General features: G+C 41.3%; 1 protein-coding gene across 1 annotated transcript in view; it reads left to right on the forward strand.

Moving 5' to 3' along the window:
• The window catches only part of LOC122815565 (protein mono-ADP-ribosyltransferase PARP12-like), an 882,722-nt gene that overhangs the window by 638,167 nt on the left and 232,334 nt on the right, over positions 1 to 12,221 (forward strand). The window lies entirely within an intron of this gene.

A 12,221-nucleotide genomic window follows, 5' to 3' on the forward strand; every position in this document is an offset into this window, starting at 1 on the left:
AATTGTTATGGCTAGGCTTGTATAGGCCCTAGGGCTGATAGCCTAGTACCAACCTATGAACCTATGTACAGACAGCTCAGATTCTATGTAGTCAGGACTAAATCCTTCAGAAAGTCGGATCAATTGCTGTTTAGCTTTGCTACAGGGGCTGAAGGCAAAGCCATCTCCAAGCAAACCAATTCCAAATGGATAGCACACTGCATCCATTTCTGGTACAAACAGCATGGAAATCCTCCCCACAAGGGAGTCAGGACACACTCCACCAGAGCAGCATCCACCCCTGCAGCTTTCCTTAGAGGAGTTCCCACCAGGGACATCCTTGAGGCTGCCACCTGGACATCTGTTCACATTTTTACCATGCATTACCACCTGCCTCTCTTCTCCAAATCCAGGGCAGGATTTGCCTCTGCAGTCTTACAGGGCAGCCTAGCCAGCCCCTAGTTTTCTTGACTGCCTCCACCCATTTCCTCAGCTTTGGGAATCTAACCCAAATGTGATGACTGCAACAGTGAAACACAAAGAACATAGTACAGTTGTATGCACTTACCATAAATGTAGATGTTCGAGTGTATTCACTGTTGCAGTCCTGGTTTCCCTCCCTCCATCCCCCTTTATTCTCTCAGGTTGGTATTTATTTTCCACTGGTGGGGTTCTTCCACCAGAACCCGGCCTCCTACTTTACAGGTTAGGGCAAGAAAAACTGATGTAATGGCATTGGCTGCCTTACTTTATACTACTGATGACCTGACATCAGTCCTGGAGTGACATCAACTGATGCAGAAATACTAAGCCTCTAGTATTCGGGCCGGCCAAGGGCTACCCTGGCAGGGATAACCCAAATGTGATGACTGCAACAGTGAATACACTCTAACATCTACATTTATGGTAAGTGTACTGTACTTTTTGGTTACTTTGTCTGCAGACCCCTTATCTGAACCTTTTCCTTACTAAGCACGAGCTCTGATCTTCCATGTTGGAACTTTCTACACTAGCATTATTCATGTTGGCGATAAAACAGAAGACTAAAGACAGACCCAGGCTGTCAGGATCCATCTTGAAACAAGATGGAAACCAAAAAAAGAAAGCATTTTATATACACTAAATATTTTTTCCCATCTTACAATTCTCCTTTCACAATCCCCAATTTGATGATGTGAAGTATTACTCAAGTCGGATTGTTTCTGATGACTGAACAGTAATAGCAGGTTTTCAAATGGGTAGATACCTTTTCGCATGCAATCAGACATTCATAACATGCGGTTTCTTTCTGTTCTTAACATGCATAATGCTTATACAGATGCTTAAGAAAATAGTTTTGTGAGCAATAAACACATGCCTATGCTTAGATGGAGTAAAAGACAGTTTAAATACCTTTCAATTTTAAAATATTTCCCAAAGAGACTATCATACATTCGCCCAAAATCTTTTAAGACACTTTCTTCACTATCTTCTGTTTTATTGCAGCTTTCCTCAGTTGTGGTCAAGTGGCAGTGTTTCTACTTTATTTTTAATATGCACGTTTTGTAATTTGGTACTTTTTCTAGAGCGAAGAAGCTTTATGATCAACATTTTGCACATTTACCTAAAAGGATAATAATAATTGCAATGAACCTAAAAATTTCAAAATACTTCCTCTCACACAGAAAACAGGTTAGTCAACCATGCCCACTGAGAGCAGTCTCTTTTGCATAAGACAACTCCTCAATCTTTTTAGAATTTCTATGTAACTGCAAATGGTGTGTTCATTATCAGGAATAAGCGAACAGCACTTTGTTTTGATGAGTGCACACATACCTCCCTTAGAATGCAATGGTGAAATCAAGTGCCGTCCTACAGCACTACAATGTACATGGGAGTCATTTCAATTGTAATCTGATTTATTGATTCAGAAGTGGTATTGCTTAATATTTCTAATAGTTTAGACAGTTTTTTCAACTCCCACATTGACTTTAATGCCCCAAAATTAGGCAGAATCCCTGGTCTTGAAATAACACCATCACCTAGATCCATGTGCGAGAGTCCTCAAATGCAGTCTTTTATGTATTATGATGGTAAACCCAAGAAGTGTCTATTTTCCAACTGCATTTTTAATATCTTTTGTCTCCCTTTTTCGGCAAGTATTGCAAATTTTTCCACTAGGTAAAGTCTGTCTATGTTGAACATCTGGAATAACATGGCATATAGCAGCATCCTGACCAGTCTGTTGATAACTAGAGGTAAGTTGGAGCTCCACATATATAATAAAACTAATGTAATGCTGCCACAACCATCCCTCCAGCCCCATCATATATTTTTGGGTATAATTACAGTTGGTGCATCCAACATGAAGTGTCCCATTCACACTCATTGATAATTGAAGTGTAACCAGTATAAAGGTTATGGTAAGAATTATGTCAACCTTTTGGATTTTTAATTAAAAATGTTGCCTGAAATGCTGATCCAATTTCTGCCTCCATTCCTCTTACTGGAAACAATGGAATACCCCCATTATGTGCAGTTGGTATATGTGTGTCCACCCAACAGTTACTGACATTCATTGTCTTTGCGTAACACTATGCATTAAAGAAAGTATTAAACTTAGGAGGCCAGTTTGGTGTTCTGTGCTCAGTTTTAACCAAATGCGTAGTTTAACTCAAGCACTTATCTCTGATAAAAAATTGTTCAGTACTAACAGTTCCAATGGCTTCTGATGAAACAAGAAATTGCAATAAATTGATGAATACCAAAATGGCAGTTCCAATAATAAGTCCATACAAATATCGAGCAGGTTTTGGCTGGAGAGGATACTTTATGATTTTCAAATAAGGATGATATATTTTCCTTTTGCAGTCTATATAGCATCAATTTCCAAACAAACTCCATTCTGAATCCAGAACTATTTGAAGTCCTGCAAGCAACGCATAATCGGTTTACTCATTGCCCGAATCCTGGGCCAATATCCACGCATTGGCCATTGTAGATGATATTGATGGATCACTAAACATCACTTCTGATAACATTGTTGATGAATCACTAAGCCTTATGTCTGATACAGTGACATTGTTGAATCACTAAGCCCCACTTCTAGATATGTTGGTTTCCCTGTTTTTTCTTCTAGTGTAAAATGTGAAGAGCCCATTGTTAACAAATAGAATGATGTCATTGGCATCTCACCAACATCCATCACTAGGGAGGGTTTTCTTGACATGTGACACATGAATCCAACTGGGTTAACCTTCACACTGAATGACTGTAGCTGTTGCCAGGAGAACCATGAAAGTTCCTTTCCATCTTGGTTTGAGGGCATGTCTTCTGCAGAAAAACTTGACGAACAGCAGGTCTCCAGGTGAAATATCATGGCAGGAGTTAGGACTAGGCTGCTGTTAAGCTTCTATAGTTGTGAGCAAGGTCAGTGTTAGTATTTTGGGGGCCCCCCCAGCAAATGTCAAGTTGGAGGCCCCCAAAGGCACTTCCAGTCTAAATGTCATCCTGTCACTGCCACCCTCATAAGCAACCGTTCATGCTGCAAACTTTTAGGAGTAGCATGCACAAACTGACCCATAGGTACAATGCACTTACAGTAGAACAGGTCTGTGTACCACATTATGTCTGCCCATCTCACAGGGGGACATTCACAGTTACTGGCATTTAGTTGCAACAATGATTACAGCAACTCTATGGACAGGTCTGGATTTAGGTGAAATGGTGCCCTAGGCCTACTAAACTCCCCAGGATACACAATCAACGAAAAGAAATTCAAACAGGTGCCCACCCAAAGGATAATCTTCCTGGGAGAAAGTCTGGACACAGCATCCCAGATGGCATTCCTTACACCAGAGAAACAAATTTTCCTGACAACCTACTTCTCTCAACTAGCCACCAGACCCCAGCTCTCTGCAAGGAAGATCCTGCAAGTTCTGGGGTTCATGGCATCTTGCATACTACTCATTCCATGTGCCAGACTGCACATGAGGAAACTTCAGTGGTACCTAAAGAGCCTTTGGTGTCAACACTCTGAATGCCTGGAAACTCTTCTACCTATAATTCCTTGCCTCAGAAAGGAATTTCTGTAGTGGGCAAGAGCATGCTCCCACAACAAGGGACTGTCCTTCTCCCCACTCCCCGCCACCCAGACCCTCACCACAGACACATCAGACTACACTTGGGGTGCACACCTGGATGGCAGGTGCATACAGGGCCAATGGAGCCCTCAGGAAATCCCTCTGCACATCAATCAAAAAGTGATGATGGTTGTGCAGCATTCCTTGATAGCTTTCAAACCCCTTCTCTCTCCAGGGGTACTCCTGATCAAAACAGACAACACCACTGTGATGTGGTACATCAACAAGCAGGGAGGGACTCACTCCTACCCTCTATGCAGGCTGGTCATGACCCTTTGGGTCACAGCCTCTTCCATGCAACTACGCCTGTTAGCACAATTCCTACCAGGCTCTCTCAACTCTCTGGCAGACCAATTAAGCAGAAACCTTCTGGACCCACATGAGTGGCAACTCAGCAGAAGTACCTTCACCCTAATAACTCAGAAATGGGGAACCCCGAAGGTCGACCTCTTTGCCTTCCACACCAACTATCAGCTCAGAAAATTCTGCATCAGGGAGCATCACTGCATGGCTTGGAAAATGGATGCCCTATCCTTCCCTTGGGTCAGTCTAGTGGTCTATGCCTTTCCTCCCCTACCACTTATCCCCAGGGTACTGCCCAAAATAAGAGAGGGAAAACCAAGGACCATTCTTATAGCTCCAGACTGGCCCCAACAACACTGGTACCCCTTGCTGCACAGCCTGTCCCTGCTGCCTCCTTGGCATCTTCCTTAGATTCCAAACCTCTTGACCCAGAGGGTAGGGAAACTCATGCACCTTAAATTGCAAACACTCAGTTTGGCAGCTTGGCTTATTCCCTAACCCTGAACCAATATGCCTTTCTAAGTAAACAGGTCCTGGATGTTATCCATGAGGCCAGATGTCCTAGCACCAGAAAGTCTTATGCAGATAAATAGAAAAGGTTCTGCACCTGGATCCAGGCTAAGGGAGCCAATACGGCACAGCCCTCCATCCCTCTTATCTTGGATTACTTAGCTGACCTACTACACAATGGCCTCTCTTTCTCCTCTATAAAAATTCATGCCTCTGCTATTTCTGCTCATTTTCCCACTGAGCAGCCCCTTTTCTCACACCCTTTTATCAAACAGTTCCTCAGAGGGGCTAGCAACTTGAGGCCCCCCAGAAGGGCACCAATGACAGCTTGGGACCTTAACTTTGTCTTGGAAAAGCTCACCCTGCCCCCTTTCTAAGCAGCTTCTTCTGCAGAGCTAAACTTTCTCTCCTGGAAGACAGCTTTCCTTCTGGCCATCACTTCAGTCAGATGAGTCTCTGAGCTGCAAGCACTCATGGCTGTGGAATCCTTCATCATTTTCCATGCAGACAGGGTATCCCTCAGAACTAACCCATCCTTCATGCCCAAGGTGGTGTCCAGTGTGGCTCTCAACCAATCTGTTCATCTGCCCACCTTCTTTCTTAATCTCCAGAACGAGGGGGAAAGGATTCTTCACTCTCTAGATGTGTACAGACAGCTCAGATTCTATGTAGTCAGGACTAAATCCTTCAGAAAGTCGGATCAATTGCTGGTTAGCTTTGCTACAGGGGCAGAAGGCAAAGCCATCTCCAAGCAAACCATTTCCAAATGGATAGCACACTGCATCCATTTCTGGTATAAACAGCATGGAAATCCTCCCCACAAGGGGGTCAGGACACACTCCACCAGAGCAGCATCCACCCCTGCAGCTTTCCTTAGAGGAGTCCCCACCAGGGACATCCTTGAGGCTGCCACCTGGACATCTGTTCACATTTTTACCATGCATTACCACCTGCCTCTCTTCTCCAAATCCAGGGCAGGATTTGCCTCTGCAGTCTTACAGGGCATCCTAGCCAGCCCCTAGTTTTCTTGACTGCCTCCACCCATTTCCTCAGCTTTGGGAATCTACCCAAATATGATGACTGCAACAGTAAAACACAAAGAACATAGTACAGTTGTATGCACTTACCATAAATGTAGATGTTCGAGTGTATTCACTGTTGCAGTCCTGGTTTCCCTCCCTCCATCCCCCTTTATTCTCTCAGGTTGGTATTTATTTTCCACTGGTGGGGTTCGTCCACCAGAACCTGGCCTCCTTCTTTACAGGTTAGGGCAAGAAAAACTGATGTAATGGCATCGGCTGCCTTACTTTATACTACTAATGACCTGACATCAGTCCTGGAGTGACAGCAACTGACGCAAAAATGCTAAGCCTCTAGTATTCGGGCCGGCCAAGGGCTTCCCTGGCAGGGATAACCCAAATGTGATGACTGCAACAGTGAATACACTCGAACATCTAAATTTATGGTAAGTGTACTGTACTTTTTGGTTACTTTGTCTGCAGACCCCTTATCTGAACCTTTTCCTTACTAAGCATGAGCTCTGATCTTCCATGTTGGAACTTTCTACACTAGCATTATTCATGTTGGCGATAAAACAGAAGACTAAAGACAGACCCAGGCTGTCAGGATCCATCTTGAAACAAGATGGAAACCAAAAAAAAGAAAGCATTTTATACACACTAAATATTTTTTCCCATCTTACAATTCTCCTTTCACAATCCCCCATTTGATGATGTGAAGTATTACTCAAGTCAGATTGTTTCTGATGACTGAACAGTAATAGCAGGTTTTCAAATGGGTAGATACCTTTTCGCATGCAATCAGACATTCATCACATGCGGTTTCTTTCTGTTCTTAACATGCATAATGCTTATACAGATGCTTAAGAAAATAGTTTTGTGAGCAATAAACACATGCCTATGCTTAGATGGAGTAAAAGACAGTTTAAATACCTTTCAATTTTAAAATATTTCCCAAAGAGACTATCATACATTCGCCCAAAATCTTTTAAGACATTTTCTTCACTATCTTCTGTTTTATTGCAGCTTTCCTCAGTTGTGGTCAAGTGGCAGTGTTTCTACTTTATTTTTAATATGCACGTTTTGTAATTTGGTACTTTTTCTAGAGCGAAGAAGCTTTATGATCAACATTTTGCACATTTAATAATAATTGCAATGAACCTAAAAATTTCAAAATACTTCCTCTCACACAGAAAACAGGTTAGTCAACCATGCCCACTGAGAGCAGTCTCTTTTGCATAAGGCAACTCCTCAACCTTTTTTATAATTTCAATGTAACTGCAAATGGTGTGTTCATTATTAGGAATAAGCGAACAGCACTTTGTTTTGATGAGTGTACACATACCACCCTTAGAACGCAATGGTGAAATCAAGTGCCGTCCTACAGCACTACAATGTACATGGCAGTCATTTCAATTGTAATCTGATTTATTGATTCAGAAGTGGTATTGCTTAATATTTCTAATAGTTTAGACAGTTTTCTCAACTCCCACATTGACTTTAATGTCCCAAAATTAGAGAGAATCCCTGTTCTTGAAATAACACCATCTCCTAGATCCATGTGCGAGAGTCCTCAAATGCAGTCTTTTATGTATTATGATGGTAAACCCAAGAAGTGTCTATTTTCCAACTGCATTTTTAATATCTTTTGTCTCCCTTTTTCGGCAAGTATTGCAAATTTTTCCACTAGGTAAAGTCTGTCTATGTTGAACATCTGGAATAACATGACATATAGCAGCATCCTGACCAGTCTGTTGGTAACTAGAGGTAAGTTGGAGCTCCACATATATAATAAAACTAATGTAATGCTGCCACAACCAACCCTTCAACCCCATCATATATTTTTGGGTATAATTACAGCTGGTGCATCCAACATGAAGTGTCCCATTCACACTCATTGATAATTGGAGTGTAACCAGTATAAAGGTTATGGTAAGAATTATGTCAACCTTTCTGATTTTTAATTAAAAATGTTGCCTGAAATGCTGATCCAATTTCTGCCTCCATTCCTCTTACTGGAAACAATGGAATACCCCATTATATGCAGTTGGTATATGTGTGTCCACCCAACAGTTACTGACATTCATTGTCTTTGCGTAACACTATGCATTAAAGAAAGTATTAAACTTTGGAGGCCAGTTTGGTGTTCTTTGCTCAATTTTAACCAAATGCATAGTTTAACTCAAGCACTTATCTCTGATAAAAAATTGTTCAGTACTAACAGTTACAATGGCTTCTGATGAAACAAGAAATTGCAATAAATTGATGAATACCAAAATGGCAGTTCCAATAATAAGTCCATACAAATATCAATCGGGTTTTGGCTGGAGAGGATACTTTATGATTTACAAATAAGGATGATATATTTTCCTTTTGCAGTCTATATAGCATCAGTTTCCAAACAAACTCCATTCTGAATCCAGAACTATTTGAAGTCCTGCAAGCAACGCATAATCGGTTTACTCATTGCCCGAATCCTGGGCCAATATCCACGTATTGGCCATTGTAGATGATATTGATGGATCACTAAACATCACTTCTGATAACATTGTTGATGAATCACTAAGCCTTATGTCTGATACAATGACATTGTTGAATCACTAAGCCCCACTTCTGGATATGTTGGTTTCCCTGTTTTTTCTTCTAGTGTAAAATGTGATGAGCCCATTGTTAACAAATAGAATGATGTCATTGGCATCTCACCAACATCCATCACTAGGGAGGGTTTTCTTGACATGTGACACATTAATCCAACTGGGTTATCCTTCACACTGAATGACTGTAGCTGTTGCCAGGAGAACCATGAAAGTTCCTTTCCATCTTGGTTTGAGGGCATGTCTTCTGCAGAAAAACTTGACGAACAGCAGGTCTCCAGGTGAAATATCATGGCAGGAGTTAGGACTAGGCTGCTGTTAAGCTTCTATATTTGTGAGCAAGGTCGGTGTTAGTATTTTGGGGGCCCCCCAGCAAATGTCAAGTTGGAGACCCCCAAAGGCACTTCCAGTCTAAATGTCATCCTGTCACTGCCACCCTCGTAAGCAACCGTTCATGCTGCAAACTTTTAGGAGTAGCATGCACAAACTGACCCATAGGTACAGTGCACTTACAGTAGAACAGGTCTATGTACTACATTATGTCTGCCCATCTCACAGGGGGACATTCACAGTTACTGGCATTTAGTTGCAACAATGATTACAGCAACTCTATGGACAGGTCTGGATTTAGGTGAAATGGTGCCCTAGGCCTACAGTTTCAGCACCCCCCCCCCTCCACAAACACACACACACACACCCTCCAGTCTTCCCCTGTGTTTCCCCCATATTGGGATTCCTGTACCATGCACATTTTTCCCTTTGTCACATTTTGCCTTACTCTTCAGATTTTTCAATGAGCCATAACAATCTGTATGCTCTGAAGTGCATTCTAAAGTTATTTTTTTCTTTTTACATAGCCTTTTCATCCAATAATGGTTTGAAAAGAAATTCAGATTAAGGAAGGAAATTCAGTGTTGCTGTTCAGCTGTAGTTTTCTTAGCATCCTTTTAACACACCTTTCCTGACCAAAACAGCACAGTAGTAATCATTTAGGAAATAACTCAAGTAAGCCAGGGTCCAAGAAGCCATAGGGGTTAGAGATATTCTGGGATGTATTTTAGAGCATTATTTGAACCTTTTAATACAGTGGTGTCCTAAACAAAACTAAGCAAAAACCACGAGTAAGAAAAAAATGTCAGTATTATATTTTTTCTTTCAAGGAAGAAATAAGTTGTGTACAAGGCTTAATGTTCAAAAATGACAAAACAGTAGATCACAATAAACTAACAAGCCAGTTGTTGCCCGGATACATTGGTTCTATCTGAGAATACTGCCTGCCTCCCTAACCCCACAAAAAGACAGTCACTCCCCATGCAGCCCTCTGGTGTTAGACTGGATGAAAGCAGAGCTATTTCAAGTGACTGCTGACATTCTTATACATAGCATGCCTCCTCACTACAACCCTAACTGTTAAAGGCAGCTACCTGTATACATGTCTGATGTGAAAATGAAAACATGACTACGGTAATGTATTCTACCGTGTTGCTCTAAGACAGTATGTTGCCCCTACACAAGCTATAGTAACCTTCCTTGTACACCTCTGAGGTCTGTGAGAAAAGAAAAAATGACCACACTGTCCTAAGCCCAAACATAAGCTATAATGACCTCATGCGCACACCTCTATGGGTTGATTGATGAAAATCAAAGAAGTGATAACCACACAACCCCCCCCCACACACACACACACACATAACTTACAGCAGCATTCTGTATATGCACGTGTGAGCACAGCTGATTTTAGAGTGGGTGCTGTTGAGAGCAGAGGCCATTATCTGCTTTATCCTAACAAGGTCAACCCTGTTCAGGTTAAACAGCTTAATCAGAAAATTAATACATTTTCCCCAACCAGCAACATATTTTGTGGGGCCGCCACACAGTCGTGGATGATTAAGGGAGCCCCCTATAACAATATATACAGTCTGGGGAGTGGGGCCCCCAGACTCCTTGAAGATGAAAGTGTCTGAATATTATGTGATATATTTTATGCAGTACTTTTGAAATATAATTACTTGTTAGCTACATTTTTTGTGATACCCAGATGAATAATGTGTACGTCCTGGCATGATTGAGTGTATGCACACATAGCCAGCTTTAGGCACCAGCGAACCCTGCGGTAGCTGGGGGGCTCCAACCACTGCAAGTTATATTATCTTGATATTTTGCAACATGTGTGTCAAACTAGGAGAAGCTAGTACAGCAATCTTGTATACTTGATAAACCAGGCAGACAATAACGCCTATTTATATCTGCTTTAAAATTTAAAGATATTTCTTGTTATAGTAACAGTGTTTTATCAAGTAACAGGCTTTACAATTCCATTAAATATTTTACCACTGACATAGTGCCCCTGGTTTAGGTAAATCCTGCTGGTGGACATTCTCTCCACATCAGCTTTAGGTACCTGCAGTACTTGTGGCTGCAAAGGGGGGCCTCCTTAATCATCCTTGACTGTGTGGGGCTCCAAAAAACTGTTGCTATTTGGGGAAAATGAGGAAAAATGTATTAATTTCCTGATTATGGTCTTTAACCACAGGGCTGTGATATGACCCTATCTGGATAAATCTGATAATGAACTTAAGCAAGATAAGCACTAGAGAAATCAGCAGCCCACAGTGACTGATCTCACTGGACACCTTGGATTTTAAGAAGAACTGATGGCTCCAATTTTCTAGAATGTTTTTCTTTCAGGGAGTTTTATAAAAGGACTCCAGATACTATAACTCTCAACTTCTTTGCTGAAGAATTCAGCACAATACCAAAAATAACAGAAGAACAAAGGCTCAAAATCAGGAACATGTTTTAAATACTACTGTAATCCACCTAAAAAAGTTAATAGAATAACATCTTTTGTACTAACATGCTTTTTTGGACAGTAAGCAGTATAAAACTATGATGTCTGAATTTATTGACTGTCTATAATCCTGAATGATTTACCAGAAAATCAAACTATTTATGAAGGACAGAGCAAAATTATTAACAAACTCAGTGAAGGTCTGTGAAATCGGAGACAGTGACGGGTATGCATTACGTCTCAGTGAGTAAATAAAAGTGACTTACCCTGCTGCTATTTGAAGACTGCTAAACAGCATTCACTGATCTGGTGTGGCAGTACCAGTGTTGTACAGTCTGTTGCTATTTATTTATTATTTGTTGACCAGGAAAGTCTGACTAGGACAGAGCCTATTTTTAGTGGAGGCCCAGAGAGAAACGCTCCAGACGCATGTCTTTGGAATGTGAGAATTAACTGGAGTACTGGAGGAAACCCATATGAATGCAGGGAGGACATGCAGACTCCACACAGAAGGCACCCCAGCCGAGAACTGAACCAGAGAATTTCTTGCTGTGAGGTGACAATGTTAACCGCTGCACCACTGCTCTACACATTTAATGAAATAAGTACAAAACTTATGTTGCTATGGCTTGTGTGTGTATGTGTGTAAAAAAAACAGAACAGAAAAAATATCTGAATAATCAGGTAACCCAAGAGTAAGGTGGTTAAAATGTAAAGTTTTTAGCTGGACAAAAGCTTGTTTTTTATATTCCTGCAAGGTCAAGGGTTTAGGGTTGTCTTTCTTTAGTAATTCTAACAATGGTTTCACTTCTTGGAAATCCATTTTCGGCAATAACCTGTCAGTCCCACAAAAGCCCATAACTGTTTTAATGTTGTAGGGCTTGTTGCAGCCTGAAAAACAGGA

The sequence above is a fragment of the Protopterus annectens genome, chromosome 11.part0 (genome assembly GCF_019279795.1).
Source record: "Protopterus annectens isolate FY-2018-M chromosome 11.part0, PAN1.0, whole genome shotgun sequence".
Lineage (NCBI taxonomy): Eukaryota > Metazoa > Chordata > Ceratodontiformes > Protopteridae > Protopterus > Protopterus annectens.